The sequence below is a fragment of the Myodes glareolus genome, chromosome 2, assembly GCF_982192425.1.
Source record: "Myodes glareolus chromosome 2, mMyoGla1.1, whole genome shotgun sequence".
In the NCBI taxonomy this organism is placed as follows: Eukaryota; Metazoa; Chordata; class Mammalia; order Rodentia; family Cricetidae; genus Myodes; species Myodes glareolus.
In genome coordinates, this window is record NC_142027.1 from 88,396,509 (window position 1) to 88,414,608 (window position 18,100).

General features: G+C 50.1%; 1 pseudogene; it reads right to left on the reverse strand.

Annotated features, from left to right (window-relative positions):
- Nucleotides 1–17,579: 17,579 nt before the first annotated feature.
- LOC148123052 (Nuclear RNase P) lies at nucleotides 17,580–17,769 on the reverse strand (annotated as a pseudogene).
- Nucleotides 17,770–18,100: the final 331 nt, after the last annotated feature.

Sequence of the window (18,100 nt, forward strand, 5' to 3'; positions counted from 1 at the left end):
CCACACTGGACCAGCTGCAGAGAACACCTGGGGGATGGAGCTTCCAGGAGGTGGCACCTGAGCGCCCCTGCTCACGCTCACCTTCTCCTGATGCCTGGTGACATCTGAGCGGGTCACACAGACACAAGTCAGGTGTGACGTCTTAACACTCCACAGTGTCGAGGAGTTCTCAGCCCTTGACCCTGATTCTGAGGCGGCTGTGAATCTCAGTGGGTAGGTAGGCTTCACCAGGGTGTGGGTATCGTGACCTGGGACTTGAGGCAGAGCAACTGGCACAAATACACACAGTGAGAGTGCCGCAGAGTCCATCTCTGTGGGTGTCCGTGGACTCTGATGACTCCCAGGTGGTGTGCAAGCTCAGCCCCGCCTCAGGGCACGACGCAAGAACCCTGATCTTACATTCAAATATAAGTAGCGTGTCTGAGGACACATCCGTCAGTCTACGGAACAGGGGACCTTGTTCCTGGGTGAGCCCAGAGCTCGCTCTGATACAGGGGAGCCCAACTTCTATTCCACTTGCGTCTTAAAATGTTGGTTATTCGCGCGTGACGACATTCGTCTTAAGAAAGAATCAACGTGTGGACAGAACATTCCACTTTTCAGCCTTGGTTTATGTTTCTGGCAATTAAAGATGATTTGTTTGGGAAGAAGAAGAAAAGGAAGATAGGAGGAGGAGGAGGAAGGAGAAGCAGAAGAAGACTCCTATTGCAGGAATCAGTCGCTGGAAAGGGAGAATTTAAAGCTACTGACAATGTGTGGGCGACTTTCCGGGGTGGAGACTGACATTTGCTCTGGTGGCTGGCTTTCTGTGGAATTCATTTTGAAGCCAGCACACTAGGCTAGTCTCTCTCTCTCTCTTACACACACACACACACACACACACACACACACACACACACACACGTATGAGCGTGCATTGCTGTGAGCAGGTGTTGAGGGATTAGAAATAAGGCGTGCTGAGTGCAAGCAGTGAGCTGAGAGTTCTGCCCTGCAGGCTTCTCCGTCTGAAGTTTCCCTTGCCCAACCACGTAACTGCCCTTGGTCAACAGGGCCTGCTAGCAGCTGCTCTTCCTTGTAGTGGGCCGAGCAGCCCGGGCATCGCCTTCTGTCTTCAGAGCATGGCACCATCACAGCTGTGTTCAGTTTTAGCCTCGGCACCGGTGCTTAGCCACGGGATGCTTACATTTCTGAGAACCGCGTGGTCAGAAGCCAACAAGCCCCATGAGAGCTGATTTACTCTCTCTCCAGAACTCTCCTCTTCAGGCCTGCCAGTGAGAAAGGGATGGCGCTGAGGAGGGGCCGACTATGGCTGCCCTTACTGGTTGGGGGGAGACTCCCTAGCCCCGAAGCAGCCCTGGTGCCGCACCAGCGCCTGCTAGGGGACACAGTGGACAATAAAAGCGGATGAGTATTGCTGGTCTCCTGTCACACCGGCCAGGGCTTCAGGTCACGTTCCTCTGCGGTCAGAATTCCCCACTGCCGTGGCCTCATTGCTCGGGTAAACAAGAAAGACAGAACTGTGGGTCTCTCAGTCCTTCCATCAGTGCGCTGGAGCTAGATCACGTGATGCTACAGCTCGGAGTTGGGGGCTCTGAAGGAAGCCTCACACTTTGCATCTTCTGAAGCTCTCAGATGATGTTGATGCTAGTGGTTCACTGTCCTAGCCCCAAATCCCCAGCCTTCCAATGATCTTTCCACGCGCCTCTCCCTGGTCCCTCCCCTTCCTCCTTGCTAAGTCCATCTACATGCATTGGCCTCTCTGTGCTTCACCTCATCAGGTGAGTTCTACCTCGGGGCCTTTGTACATCCTGTTTCTCGTTCTGGCTCAGACATTCTTCTATATAACAAGCATATTTAAAAGCCACTTGTTTATCTTTTAAAAGGAAATCCACTTGAGGAACACATGGAAAGGGACAGAACAGCTGTCGGCAACTTCACACGATAAAGTAGGCCGTCATAACATGGGTTTACCAGCGTAAGCATTCAGGTCTACAATGACAATTACGGGATATACATGGTCGTGAACAGATAAATTGTGCTCTTAAAGAGATCTGTCAAAAAGTGAAATGTTTAAATCCTACTGGGGCTGATAGTTCTGTGTACCCAACATTATAATTGGTCACCTACAATATTGTAAAAGACACCCCAAGTGGTTCAATGAGATGCATCAAAATTGGAAAGAGCAATAAGCCGTCGGAGGAGCCAAAACTTCTGAAATTCTGCCCTTCACAAGCATAGATACACAGAAAGGACATGTCTCCATTTACTGAGAAAATCTTAATCTTTTCACACACACATACAAAGAACTTATACGCAAAGCCGGGGCCGTGGTAATGAACTTTAATGAGTCAACTTTACAAAAAGTCAACTTTAAAAAAAAAAAAACTTTGCATAAAATAAGAAATCTTTAAGAGTCTTCACACAATTTATGCCTCCAATATTAGAAGGAATGAAAGACGAAATGGACAGCATATTGATTTCTAAGAAACTAGGCTGCCTATATAAAATTAACAACCACAAAAACAACAACAAAAAGAAAACAAACAAAAGAAACCCAAAATCTCTAAGAAGAAAATTTGGCATGGGAGAAGCTGAAACACTGGAGCAGCGTGTTAGGAGGCATAGTGTACCTCAGGGAGGTGTACCTCAGGAGCTCAGGAGCAGGCCACAAGGAGGTGTACCTCAGGAGCAGGCCACGGGGAGGCGCACCTCAGGAGCAGACTGTGGGGAGGTAGCTGTCCTGAGTACTCATCTCTTCCCAAGTTTCTCCTCCCCCTTGCAGAGTCTTCTTATAAGAAATGAATTGCAGTTTCCAGGATTTCAATATTTAGGATTTTAGACTTGTAGAGATTTAGACTTTGGAGACTCCGATCTTTCAGAATTACGATATTATTTGAGATTCCTTTTTCATCCAACGTTTTTGTCTTTCTGGATTATGACTAGTCACCACTAGCCACTTCATTTTAGCTTCTTATCAGTCTGCGCTCACTGCCTTTCCAGTCGAAGGACGGGCCACGAGCTTCTGTGACTCACTGCGTGTTGTAAGCAGAGCACTCAGTGTCTGGCGTGTGGTCTGCCTCATGTGACCGTGTGGACGGCAGGCCCAGAGAATGACTTTGCTCTATGATTTCAGCTTGTCTCTCTCCTGGATATTTTTCCTAGCTGTGCAGAACGGGTCTCAACTGCCAGCCAATGACCTCGGCCTCCCCTTGCCTCATCAGCAACAGAGCTGTGGTTTGAAAGGCAAAGGCAGAGAGCATCATGGTGCTTCTGGGTGGTGACTCTGCGGGAAACACGCTCACTCTACGCCCCTCGTGCACACTCTCAAAACCAGCAAACTGGAGACGGATTTGTAAGGGCCTACCATTTCATGAGTCGAGAGAGCAAATCTTTAGAAAAGGGCATTCCGTTAGACTCAGAAAGCATCCGCAGGCTAGGCGGAGGCTGGCATTTCAAATAAGGCCATCTGGAACATAAGAGGGGGAGAGATGGGTGTGGAGCCCACGAATGTTATAGGCTGTCACCTGGAGACGGGGGACTCTCTCAGAGGTGAATGATCCGGCCTAACACATATAGGATTGTGAAAGATTAAGAAAGAACCCTAGCTTGGGGGAGTTTGATGGTGTAAGTTCGCTACCCCCCTGATAATCGTCTCCTGAATAAGGTAACGCCACCGGGGACCTCCTTGGGGCTTAAGTCATGCTAGTGTCAAAATTCCACTTCTACAGCTTGGCCAAGTCCTCGCCGAGTTCACGCACAACCCTGGATGTTTCTGCTTCCTTTTCGCTGCCCATGGCAGCCACCTTCCTTACACCGAACACCCAGGAGGGATCATCTCCAATGTCTTCTTCGCGGGGTTTGGAGTCCCATAGAAGACACACCTATGGATGTCTCTTGGGTCCTTAGGTGACTTTCCAAAGTGATGAAATACTGTGAACCCAGTACAATGCCTATGGCTTGCGGTCCCAGAGGCGACACCCTCCCTTTCTCCGCCTGGGATGTCTGTCTATGAAGAGGTGAGGTTGATCGGTAATTAAAGATCAACCAGACTAGCTTAATACAAAAGATACAGCTTTAATAAACAGAAGGAAAACTTACACCGGAGTCCCAACGGTCCATCCAAGAACGCAGGGGCCAAGTGAGAGAGAGCGGGGAAGCGCACCTGCCAGGTTTATAGGTAAATTTTTGCCTTAGGGCAACACGCCCCACGGACAGAATGTGATTGGCTGAACTCCCCGATCATGTCTGTGTGTCCATGAAGGCAGGCACAGTTAGTTCTTGTAGCCAATGCACACCGCTGCACGGGATAGTCACAGTCAGCTGGAGCCTGACCTAGTGACCCCTGCCTCCAATCCCCAAGGGGATCTCCTGAGACCCACATGGGGGTGGGGGACCGCTTCCTCCGCTGAGGTTTCTCAGCAGGTGGGTGCCCAGAGTCCTTGGTGTCAACCGTGACACAGTGGTTCAGCAGTTCTGCACGAGCCCATGTTTCTGCTCTGTTCCCTGTGGTCTCAGGGCAGGAGATGAAGGCTTAGGTGAGCAGGGTGAAATAGGCTTCCTTGCAGAACAGGTAGAGCGCGCTGGCTGCCTTTGGCGATGTCACAAATTGTCCCTAAGTGCAGTGGCTTGGAACAACATGCTTTGAGTATCTCCCACAGGAATCAGAGGTGGCTTCTGAGGTCCTTGTCCTGACCTGACTTTAGGTTGTTTGCTCAGGGCGAGGCTGGAGCTGCCTGGCACAGTGTCCACTCAGGTCAGAGGGTTCACCGGAAGGGGTCTGTTTCTGAGCTCTTCATGGACTGTTGGCAGGGTTGGTGTCCTCAAAAGCTGTTGGCCTGAGGCCTCAGATGCTCATGGCTGGTGTTTGAAGACTGCCCTCCACGCTGAGCCACAGGGTCTGAGATCACCACTTCTGTCCTTCCTCACAGTGAGCAGTGATAGAGTCAGTGTGAGCTGACCAGATGGCTCTCTCACCTTGGCGATCCACACTGGAGACGCTAGGAGACTCTGAACACAAGTCACCGCAAGAGCCACCCGACACAATCCCTAAGCCTGGGGTCTTGGGGATGGACAGAGCAGACAGCCACTGGTGTCTCTAAGTCAGAACTGGGAGATTACGTCTTTAGAGAGATGTGCTGAGCTGTGGGTTTAGGATCGCCACCCTTCAGGAAGCAGAATCTAATAAGAGTCAAACAGTAGGAAAAGGAAATCATTAAGATCTAGTCTATGCTGTGAATGAGAATGATGCTCAGGCATTGGGGACATGGAAATAGAAGTGATGTGATTGAGCCCTGGAAGTGCAGGGTCCCGTTTCATGTCCTTTCTCAAGAAGACTGTTCCCTGAGAAGTTTCCCCACGGTGAACCTATCAGTTCTCAAAGCTGAGCGGCGAGATTCCTCCTGCCGCCCCTCTAACAAGTTTTCCCTTAGATAGCCATTCTACCCGGAAGGTGGGCAGCATAAATACAAAATCAGCCACATGGAGGGGAGAGAAGGCAGTCCTCCCCACCATCCCTTCCTGAGTTTCTGTAGGTGGAGTGCTGAGCCAGCAGCCGGATGTGCTGCTGGGAGCTCGCATTCAACGTTGCTCAGCCATCCTCTGGAGATAAGTCCCCAGCCAGGAAGCCAACTGAGAGAAAAGGCAATAAAACAAACAGAAGCAAAGAAGAACATAACCATTAGCCAGACAGTGAACGCGGCTGTGTGTGGTCTGCCTCCTGCTTTCCAGGGCTTTCCCCAGGCTCAGGACCCTGGCTGTCCTCACCTTCATTCACCAAGTAAATGTGCACAAAATACCTTATTGCATACATTCAGATCTTAAAAATGTATGCTTTTATTTTCAGGGCTAGCGACTAGAGTTTCATGCATCCTGGGCAAGTGCACTAGCAACGGACCGCACCCCTGGGCCTAGGCAGGAGATGTTTCCTGAGCACCGCCAGTGCCGCAAGTCCCAGGGCAGGTGCTGGTGTGAGAAAGGAAGCCAGCGGTGGCCTTGATTTCTAAGAGTTGTCGGTCTGGCAGAGTAGACACACATCACCATGTGACCGTGCCACTCGGGGGAGCTGGAGCAGCAAAAGCGGACCGTCTCTCCTTAGACAAGCTTTGGTCAGTTCAGCTGAGTCCTTGCGTAGACTTGGGACTACAGGTTTCAACCTTGACCGTCGCTCTGTCCTTGCCCGATCTGGGTCCCTGTTAGCACGATTCCTGTTCCGTCAGTTTAAGAAGAGACTCCCACGCTCGATAGGGCAATTGATCAACTTTCTATTCCCCACTGCCAATCTCTGATTACTGTGGGCCAGTCTTCAGCAAAATTCTTGTTCAATGGTGCTGTAGTTTGGATCACGAATGCTCCCCGGAGCCTGTGTGTTAAAGGCTTGGACCCTAGGGTGGCATTACTGAGAGGTATCAGGACCTTCAAGAGGATGGGGTCTGGGGGGAGTCTCCGAGTCATGGAAAGTGTGTCCTCAAAGGAGACTGTGGGATGCTGCCTCCTTCCTTCCTGCCCCTGGCTATGACATAAGCGGTTTTACCCTGCTGTGTGTTCCCACCATGTGTGTTTATGTGTGTTCCTGCACCTGGGTCTCAAAACAGTCATCTATTGAAACCTCTAAGACTTTGGGACAAAGGAACCTTCCTGTTTATAGATTGGCTCTCTCAGGTAGTTTAGCATAGCAATAGAGGGTGGACTAACACATCTAGTTAGCGAGGAGCTTCCCATCTCTTCTTAGTAATATTCAATCCCCAGGCCCCTTTTCCATGATTATTGATCAGAAAGCCCCACTTGTGACAGATAACCTTGGTTGTCAACCTGACACACTAGGGACGTGGGCACCTCAACTGAAGAACTGCCTCTATCAAGAGGGAGGGCCCAGCCCACTATGGGCGGTACTACCCCTAGGCAGGGGGCCTGGGTTGCGTCATAACATCTATTGCGACAGTCCTGAACAAAGTCTCCCTTGCTGCTTTGACAGATGTCAGGATGATTTTTACTGCAGTGGCTATGAAAAGAAAACATTCGATTTCATGGAATAAAATGAACCGGCAACCTGAGGTCTGGGAGGCCACGAAAGGTTGGTGTGAGCGTTTGGGGTGTTCTGTCCTGGCTAAGGCTCAGGCTGTGATCGGGAGTCCATGTAGCAGCATCGGGAGGTGTGGCCAGCCACGACTGCATCCACTTTTGTGAAAGTGGACTGTGTGAAGTAGCCTCCTCTGTGCCTTCATCTCTCCCACAGTGCCATTCCTGCCCTTCACCTCATCACGTGATAGATGTCATCTCCTTCGTTGTGATGTAGCAGGAGGCCCTCAGCGGATGAGTCTGCTCCATACTGAACTTCCTACCTTCAGAACCATAGCTAAATAACCCCCCTTTCTTCATAAATAACCTTGTCTCGGGTGTGGTGTTACAGCAATAGGCAGTAACTAGGGTGGTTTCTTGAGAAAACGGTACTGGATGTGAGCTCCAACTTTCTAAGGCAGGATAGAAGTTACGAGTTACCCAGAGCTTCTATAGAAACAAAGGGATGGTGGCTGACTTTTCAGGGTCATGCCTTAGGGCGTCATCCAAGAAGCCCAGGCAAACACAACCCAATCCTCTATTGAGTTTGGCCTACTATTAACTGTCAATGAGGTATACAACTGTGTGACATGAGATGTTAACTCACAGAATATTGCTAAATTACCAATTATGATTATTATGATTTTTATGTCTTAGAGTGGCAGCGACTTCTGAAAAGACAGCCTAGGGAACTCTGAGATGGCTCAGTGGTTCGAGCACTGCCAGCTCCTGCAGAGGACCTGGGTTCAGTGCCCAGCACCCACGTGGCAGTTCACACCCATCTGTAACTCCAGTTCCAGAGGATTTGATGCCCTCTTCTGGTCTCTGCAGACACTGCATGCATGAGTGGTACACATATATTCGTGCAGGCAAAACACATACACATAAAAAATAAAAGAATTAAGAGCAAAAAGCTAACTTAAAAGGCTAGCTTGTCTGCATCCATCTTAATGAACATTTCAAGATTCTTTCCTGAGAATGCATGGCACAGCCAATTCCACACATGTTCTCTGAGCCTGGGTTTCCATCCTTCTGGCTCCAGCATGTATTTTTCTTTTCTCTTAGCTCTTCGGGAGCCCTGCCACCCAGCTCCCAAATCAATACATGGAGACTTATTCTTATTTATGAATGCCCAGTCTTAGCTTGGCTTGTTTCTAGCCAGCTTTTCTAACTTAAATCAACCCGTTTCTCTTCTTATACATTTTGCCTCTGGGCTTTTTGCCTTTCTTTATTCTATGTATCTATCTTTCTGTCTTACTCTATGGCTGGCAGTGTGGCTGTGTGGCTGGCTCTTGGCATCCTCCTTTCTTTTTTCTAGCCTCTCTTTATGCTCTCTGACTGCCAACCCCCCGCCCCCATTTCTCTCTCCTGCCTAGCTATTGGCCATTCAGCTCTTTATTAAACCAATCAGGTGTTTTAGGCAGGCAAAGTAACACAGCTTCACAGAGTTAAACAGATGCAATATAAAAGAATGCAACACATTTTTGCATCATTCAACAAATGTTCCACAGTATAAATGAATGAAACACACCTTAAACTAACACTCCACAACACCAGCGACAGCCAGGGAGGCAAGCCCTTTGCAGATGCTCAGAGAGTCATGTTTTCATCCTCTACCACCTACCCTGAGACAGAGGTGGGGGAAGATCACGGAGCAAGTGCTACCGGCATCTATTCACTATGCACACAGGGTCATGACTTTGGAGGGCTCTCAGGCTACCCAGGAATGTGGTACTTGTGTCTGTAGAGTGGCTGGACACATGGGTGAGAAATGAGAGCCACTCCTTTGATAGCTTAGGAGAGCATCGCTGGCAGAGTTACATGGCTGCCTGCCCAGCAGCCACTGGGAGCCATTGCTGTGTGTCATAGTTAACTTCGACTGTCATTCTGATTGGACTGAAAGCCACCCAGGAGACTGGGAGTACACCCAAGGGCAAGCCTTTGAGGGTACATCTAGAGACAATTCAATGGCAAAGGCTCTTACCTAATGAACACTCTGATCCGTTTGATGGATTCAAAGTTTCTAGATGCTTGGGAGGCATTGTGACTAGAGGAAGTAGGTCACCGGAGGTATGGCCTTTGGGCTGTATTTTACCTGGTCACTTCTGGTGACTCCCCTGTCCATCCTGTCTGTTCTGCCACACTATGCCCTCCCTGCCACGATGGAGAAACACCTCCGAAAACACAAGGCCAAGTCAGTTTTCCTTCCTATAAGTTGTTTCCTCAAATATTTTGGTTACCATGGTGCAAAAGTAATCAATCAGGCGTCCACCATCAAACACAACTCACGCATCTAACTTGATGCCTCCTGCCTCTGTCCCCTTTCCATACTTGGCTGGGTTTTGTTAGTGAGACATTGTTCTTCTCCCTCAACACTGTGAGTTGTTCTCTCTCCTTCCTTGGCCAGTCAGCTAGGAAGCCCTGGGGGTACTTCCCTCAGCTGGTCCCTCAGCTGCCCTTCCTCCTCTGTACCACAGCCGGGACCTTCTCCAGTTGCTGGGATCCATAAGGGCTGGCCATAAGAACCTCACGGATCTTGAAGTTTCCAGCACTTTCCTCTCCGTCCTATTTCACAAACTATTACCAAACTAATCTTCTGTCTAAAATTGATGATTCCACCTCTCACCTAGTTTAAAGCCCTCGGACACATTTGCCACTGCGACACGGACTCATTTCCTGGTTTCTATAATCTTGGTATGAGGTAAGTAAGCCAAGTGCCAGTTCCTTACGTTTGCTCGGAACGCTCAGAACATCTTTCCCGATGCAGCCCCCACCCTCCCGAGGAGGGCATCTCCACATCACTTGCCAAGCTGTGAGACTCCAGTAGATGGACTGGAGCAGGGGTGAGCACTTGATTCCTGGGCGGCTCGCACGGGCGGCTTGACATAAAGAGCTCCCTGTGCAGAACAGCCAGTGCTGGCTGGAGGCCACTGAATCCATTTGAACCTCTCCTGGGAGCCTCATTCCTGAAGGGAGTAGCAGAGGCGAGTCAGCGAGGGGCTGAGCATGAGTCACCAGATCCAGAGCACTGGAGTGACAGCCATGAGGATAACGAGATGATGGCACCGCGAGACGTCCTGTCCCGAATGATCTCATGCAGCACTGACCAAGCCTTTTATTTTCTGTATTCTGATGTTTTGACATCTGGGGGCTTTGCGGACTCTGGAGTGGAAAGTCGGAGAATTAGTAATCAGTTGCCTTCTCCTTTCCCACCCCAGCATGTCTTTCAGATGCAAACCAAGCAAAGCCCCCACCCCAACCACCTCATTCTCTAGGGTTCTCTGCTGGCCTCCTCTCTTGATCACTTCTAGTCCAGATACCAAGCTCGATGCAATGCCTAGATCCCAGAGTTATGAAGCATGCATTTTAGCCTATGCTGAACCTGCTTATTTTGCTGCCCCCTCCTCCTGACCGGGTGCAACCCAGTGCCTCCCCCCACCTTGCATAGCATGCTCCATCCTCTTGGAACTGGAATGGACTATCATGTCAGTAGCAACAGCTTCCTGATCTGTTGACTTTATCAGGCCTCGTGTCTAAAACACTGGGTTCTACAGTCATGCCCATGTCTGTGGAGTCTGGCTGTGTGGTTGTGGTTGTCCTCACTCTTCTTTTCTTTGAGGTAAGACTGGGGCTCTTCCTGTCTTGCCCTAGGTGAATGTACTTAAACGTGGTTCATCTGCCTTCAGGTGGCTTGCTATTCTCCTTCATAACAGGCCTTTGCTGATTGGCTCACCCCTGTCTCTGCCAGGCTCTCTGCTGAGCTCCCCCGTGGAGCTCCCCAGCCCAGCTCCCCAAGCCTGGGAGTACTGACTGTTCTTGTCCCCTGTGTCTGATCAATGTGAGGCCACCTTTCAGACCAACTCCTGTCCTCTCCTGGGCTTAAACTATTCTCTTTATTCAAGATTTCACAGTCAGCTGTCCCGTGATGGCCTCTGTGACCTCGTGTGTCCTTCTCTTCACACCATTGTCGTGTGTGTGTGTGTGTGTGTGTGTGTGTGTGTGTGTGTGTGTGGCCGTCCCCCGATCTGTTGTCCGGAACTCTCTCTCTCCTCGAGGCTTTATGTGCTCTCGGTTCAGGGGACAGATGTTTGCTAGTTTGCTCGATGAGAGGATGCATTACTATCTAAGCAACTGACATCTTCCTTCTCATCAAGCTGGACTATAAAATCCCCAGATAGACCAACAGTTACCACCTATTGACTCAGAGGCTGCCCGGAGGGGAAGCCCCGTCTTAACTCCATTCTGGACATCAGGAAGGCCAGCGCCCAGCTTTCTTTAGTGGAGATGGTGTCCTTCATTTCCTAATGGTTCAAACTTGGGGAAAGATTTACGTTTCTTCATTTTACAGTCAGGCCTGGAAGGGAAGGCAAAACACAGAAAGGGGGTGGGGTGGGGTGGGGTCAGGGAAGCTGGAGGGGGTTGCCCAGTGGAATTTGAGGACTCTGGGGTGGGCGAACTGGGGCAGAAGGCAGGACAAGCAAACGTGTGCCTCACAGTTCAGGTCTGGCACTGACCTGTTTGTAATAAAAACATTTGACTTGTCTTCCTCGGGAGCCGACCGTGATGCAATCGATGAAGGATTTTGGGCCACATTCCTGAGAGTCCCCCTGGGAACTTCTTGATAAGGGAGTGGAACTTAGGAGTTCCGGGAATCATCTACCACCCCAGACATCACATAGAGAGTTACAACTACGAGAAATAATTCAGATACTACAGCGCAAGCCCTAACCATCCCTCAAACCCAAAACAACTTGCTTGTGTCCGGTTCTGTGGACTGTGTCCCTTTAAATGTACGTTCCATTCCTGGTTGTACTGTAATCAGCAGATGGCCCTACCTCACCCACTCCCTCCTCCTCTCTTAAAACAGACCCTTCTAATAGCTAGCATCCTGCAGTGACCAAAGCCATTAGAAGGATTAGACCATTACTATCCTGTCCAGCACACACATAATGTTCCCGGGATTGCCTTTCTTCCTCTTTGCTTGATGCTTTTTTTTTTTTTTTTTTTTTTTTGATAAAATCAGGGCCCAACGGTGGGTTGAAAAAATCAAAAAATGAGAAGGGCAGAAGGTGACAGTCATTCTTTTTTAAGGACACCTCCCAAGCAGCTTTTCCTATTTGAGATTCCTTTGTTAAGGTGACAGCGGATGTCAGCCTTGTGGATAAAGCAGGCACTGAAAGCACACGGACAGGTTACAGACCTCTGTTCCGCGTTACCATAATGCTGAATGCTCATCCTTTCCCAAACACGACAGCGTATCTGTTCCCTGCCTCCTCGCCCACTGTTTGTGCTGGAAAGAACCTGGGCGCAGCCCAGAGCCACGTTGCCGGGTCTCAGGACTGCTCTGAAACACTGCCACCAAGTGGCGAGATGAGGCACGACAGTTACGCAGCAAGGACGACGGGACTCGGGCTGCAAAAGCTCAAAGGGGAGGGTGACAAAAAATCAGGCACAAAGACAGTAGCAGGCTTGGAAAAGGCCAAATAGTGCAGGCGACTGGAAAAAGGGCGGGGGGGGGGGGGGACAGGGGAGAGGGAGGGGAAGCTGGAGCGTGAAGAGAGGAATTAGAAGTAATGAATTGGTAGGCGTGAGCAGTTTTCCCCGCGAGCTAGAGATGCAGGGAAGAGCTTCGAGTCAGCCTTCATGCGGATGGCTCAGTCAGGCTTGCATCGGGGATTCTTAAGGATCCTGGGGCTCTGTTGAGCTCGGGAAGTCACAGGGCCTCAATGTCCTTGCTTTGTGCACTGAGTCAGACCTCTAAGTCTCCCTTCACGCAAACATTGTATAAATTTGTTCTTGAGAAATGCGGTACGGACTGCAACCCTTAAATCACTTGTGCGACTTCCGGTTGTTGTAAGGGGAGACCTAGACACTTCCATCTTGCCTGTCTTCAGCATTCTGATGCTCAAGACTCCTCGGGAAAGTGTCGAAGAGAGTCCTCCGGGAAGTGGTAACTCAGAACCTGCTGTCAAGCCAGCTGAGGAGAGTCAGCTCCCAGCGATCTGGAAGTTTCCAGTACTTCAGTTCAGGGGGAGGTGGGGCGGTGGGGGTGTTGGGAGGGAACTGGCCTGGAAGTGAAGGAGGATTCTAGCCTCTCTTTCCCACAAGATTCACTTTTTCAAAGGAAATTTTCAATTAGAAGGCTCCAAGGAAATCGGAAATGCAAGGATCCCGGTCTCCCCCCTCCCCCCCACGTTATCTGATGATTCTTATCTTTTGCCTCTCATTGGCCTTTCTTGGGGGAAAATCACACGTGCTGGCTGTTTTAAACACTGGGAGAGTCTCTTTCACAGCCAAGGGCTGGAAGAAGATGCCGGCTTAGGCTCTGTTTGAAGAGATCCAGGTTTCATTTCCTCCTCCATTTAGGGTTTGATGGTCCCGCTTGTCTAAAGTGTTCACATTGTGAACACAGTGGCCGGGCTTGGCATTTAAATTCTGTCCTGATGAAATTCGAACCCCAACAAGCTGCCCAGTGCCGCTCTCTAACTGGGAACGTCAAGCTCGCTACAAATACCTCGAGGGGTCCTTGCTCGCTGTTCAACATAAATCAGTAAAATGACAGGCAATTGACTTTGGAGATAGCTCTCCCATGGCTGAGTGGCTGGAGCTGCTGGAAGCAGATGAGCCATTTTCCTGTAAACATGCTTGTGATTAGCACCAGAGTAAACAGTGGGTTGGGCTGTGTCTTCCAGACTCCTGCCTACCCTGGGTCTCTCATTAGGCAGAAATCAACAGGCCCCTCTGTGCGCGTGTTGTCAATGGCGAGAACTAAGTTTGTATTTCAACACTTGGTGAGTGAGTACTTCTGGCTTCCCCCAAGGAAAACAAGAAGGAGACTTGGTTTGACCGGGGAGAGGTCAAACAGGAGTGGAGTAGCCCCTTTAGTGTGAAAGCTGTTGTCTGCATACGATGCCATTTTATAGCGTTTGGCGGGGCTCGGAGTTTACCTTAATGGGAAGGGGCGTTTTCTGAGAGGTTGACACCTGACAGTGTCCCATGATGTTACCAACTTAAACACCTAAAGACACCAGGAAGGTCACATGGACAGTGGGGATGGGACAGAGCAGGCAGGCACTGTCTGAGGAGGCCTGTGGCCTACTGAGCCCTGGGTTTCTTCAACAAACGTTGGGGGTTTTCGTGGAGAACATTAAGTGTGCGAAAGCAAGTAAGGCTGCAGACTGTACGTATCCATCTTATTTGTGACCTGGACTTTGAACTGAAATGCGCCCAATGCCACTTTATAAACCGGGAACCTTCAAGCTACCTTCAAATGCCTCAAGGGGCCCCTCATTTAGAGTCCACTAAACTCATTCTGGCTACAGAAGGACTTTCAGCTATTAAAAGGAGAGCGAGAGAGAGAGAGACACCGACAGAGAGAGAAAGAGAGAGAGAGAGAGAGAGGCAGACAGAAAGACAGACAGAGACACACACACACACACACACATACACTGAGACACACACGCAGAGACACACAGAGAGAGACACACAGACACACACACACTGAGACACACACAGACAGACACACAGAGAGACATGCACATGCACAGAGACACAGACACACAGACACAGACACACACACACACACACACACACAGGAGAGTTCGCAAGATGGTTTTCCTTAGTAGAGAAAACCTTACTACAGCAGGATAAGACCCCCCCCCCCCCCAGCTCCCCAAACCTAGTTGTTTTCTTGCTTTGTTTTAAGAATCCTTTCATGCTACGGCTCAAGCCACTTAGGAAGTTTAACCAATAGGAACAAATCAATGAAAATGTAAATAAAATGGCTCATTGACACAAGGATGCCCTGAAGTCACATGGACATGCCACGTTCAGCAGGAGGAAGCCCTGGTGGCCGTCTTGGGGTCCCATTCCTCAGAGGTTGCTGTGTTAATGGGAGAAGCTGGCGCTGCTGGCCCAGGACAGGCCCCACCTGCTTTGAAATTATTTGCGCTTTATGAAGTGGGGTGCCTTCACTCCCTGAATTCCTGCCCTGAGGAAGGCACGGCTTAGCTGACTGTAGGGAGATCATACCATCCTGCCCATGATGTGGGATGCCCCTCTGTATGCTGTGAATATGTTTTATTACCATTGGTTAAGAAAGAAGCTGCTTTGGCCTATGGCCGGGCAGAATATAGCGAGGTGGGAAAACTAAACTGAATGCAGGGGGAAAGAAGGTGGAGTCAGGCAAATGCCATGCAATCGCCCAAGAAGTATGATGTGAGGTAACAAACCACAAGCCCCACGGTAAAATATAAAATAATAGAAATGGGTTTGTTTAAGATGTAAGAGTTAGTTAATAAGAAGCCTAAGCGAATAGGCCAAAGTATGTAATCAATATTAAGCCTCAGAGTGTTTATTTTATGGGCAACTTCGGGACCAGGCGTTCAGAGAAAACCTGGTCCAGGGAGACCAGCTGGACGGAGAATATTCATAGTCACAGGCCCGTGGAGCAGGAATCTCTAACCACTTTCTTCTTGCGAGTCTCGGTACACCTTTCTTAACCATTCTAAATCAGAATGGCTCTGTTTCCAAGTCGGGATTGAAATTGGGTTTTCTCCATAGCATGGTGGTGCTTGGCTCCAGACCAGTTGATGGGGAGGGCAGGAATGTTGAGTCACCGATGGTCATGGCCAGGAGGGAGGAACCCAGAACCATTCTGGGTGACCCTGTGGGTCACGAAGGCCTACCTGGTGTTTGCCTTTCTGTTTGAGTACTCGGGATCAGTCCTACCTCCTGGGAGCAACAGTGAGTTAGACCACACTGTCTGGGGGATAGAGGTGGGGGGTCCAGGTGTCCTAAGTGGGTGTGTTCCATGGGCATGAGAACACAGGCCATATGTGTGAAGGGATCCTGCCTGTGTCAGAGACATGGCGGTGTTTGTGTGTGTGTGTGTGTGTGTGTGTGTGTGTGTGTGTCAGACAGTGTAATTCCTTCTGGCCTGCTGGGAGGCTCTAGCTGGTTCTGATCAAACATGCTTCTGCTTCTTCTCCTCCCTGGCTGCCTTTGAACTTTGAACCCAGTAATACCCCCAAATGGCAGCAAAACCACGCAGAGAATCAGTGCTTTTGGGGGACTGGGTCCACGTGGCCCGCCTTGATTTCCCGGGTCCCTATTCAGCTGCTCCGGACGCACTTGCGGGGGGCCATCCTGTCCCGCAGGAATGAACGCCACCAAAAACGAGAATTCCTTCTCTGGTCACATCTTTATTTGGAGCATTCCCTTGAGGAAAATTGGGGGAAGGGACGATAGAGCAGGGACGAGAGAAAGCTTAGAGAGAGGAAGTAGGGTCCCGAGGCATCTGCTTTTAAACGGTGGAGCGGCTTGAACGCTGTCCTGATTGGTTAATGCCATTCTGCTGGTCTGAGCATGTGCAGGCAAGGGTGCAGGCAGGGTTGCTCAGCCCCACGTGGCTACCTCCAAACTGCAGGACCACCTGTGCCTCCAGGTGGCTCCCAACATCTCCCCCTAATTATTGTCTTTAAGAGCAATAAGGCAAAACTATTTTCCAATCTGGTCCCCACCTAGACGCAGCATGCCAAGGATATCTCTGCTCCCACCCATTCCTAAGGAAGGAAAAGGCAAAGTAGAGTAAGAGATAAGAGGTTGCACAGGGTGTTGCTCAAGTCGATGGTGTGAAACAGCTGCTCTTGGCACCGCCCAGAAGGTCATCTCTGCTGCCTCCGCACGAATCTTCCACAGCAGGACACTCAGCATCCACTGGGTCGTCTTCTTTATCTCTCTGGTCGGTCTCGCTGGCATCCAGATGTATGTCAGCATTCCTAGAAAAACATAAACAAAACTCTCCTCCCAAATTAACATTTAAGAGTATTAAAAACTCTCAGTGTAAAAATTCAGCACAATCAGTACTGGAAGTAGGCTGGTTTTGAACTTAGAGATCTGCAGGTCTCTGTTTCAAAAAGCAAATCTTGTTTGCCTGTACCAGCAAAATTTTGAATTAAAAATTAAGTGTATAGAATGCAAGAGAAATCCTTTCTCTGGGGGAAGCTGTCACTGGTAGTGTATTCCCCCTCTATTGTTTAAAAACCAAAGCAGTTGTCACTGGGAATTGAACTCATGACCTTTGGAAGAGCAATCAGTGCTCTTAACCTCTGAGCCATCTCTCCAGCTCCTCTATTCAGATGGAAAAACCTCTAGGTAGCATTGTTTATCTCACCAGGTGCCTCAGGCAAAAGGTCCGCCTTTCTTTGTTACCTAGGATACGGTAACCAGGTAAACATGCCTTTATTATGATAATCACGACCAGTTCTTTAAGGGAGAATGGGCGTAGCATCGATCTGGCTACTTCCTGCTGACGAAGGGACGTTGTTTAGGGGATAAATGTTTTTATCTGACTGAATTTTTGGCGACAAATGTTTTTATCTGACTGAATTTTTGGCGACCTTGGCTGAGGGCGGCGGCAGCAGCAGACAGCGGCGGCTGCCACAGCTCCGCCTCTGAAGCCCATAATGGCGCGCTCCGCATGGCCCAAAGGCATGGCTCCGCCCCGGGCCGTGCGCGGGCTCGCCGGTTCACCTCAGGCAATGAACTCGCACCGCCGGCTGTGAGCCTTTTCCAAGCTCCGGCGAGGGGGGGCATCCGCCCACCCGTGGAGGGGCTTCTCCTGCCCGGTCCGCCCGCGCGCAGAGCCCCGTTCTCTGGGAACTCACCTCCCCGCTCGCCCATGTTGCTATGGAAACACAGTTTTTCCGCAGAGCCGATTCAGCTCCTCTCTGCTTTCTATGGCGCCGCTGCTCACCACGCAGCTTCCGCCTCAGTCAGGCGAGTCCGCTCAGGTGCTGAAAAAGTCCTCCAAAAACCATAGCCCCGCCAGAAGGCCTCTGATGTCACACGGACTTTAGCCCGCCCGCGACCTGGCTATTCAGCAGGCCTCTGCGGACTCCAGCAAATTTCCCGCCAGCAACTGGTTAGCATGGCCATGCCTCCCGAACGAGCTAGCACTGGAGAGTGCAATTTTGCGTCTCCCTCCTGAGTAGCTGGGATTACAGGTGTGCACCACCGTGCCTGGCCCACTTCCGTGTTTCTAATC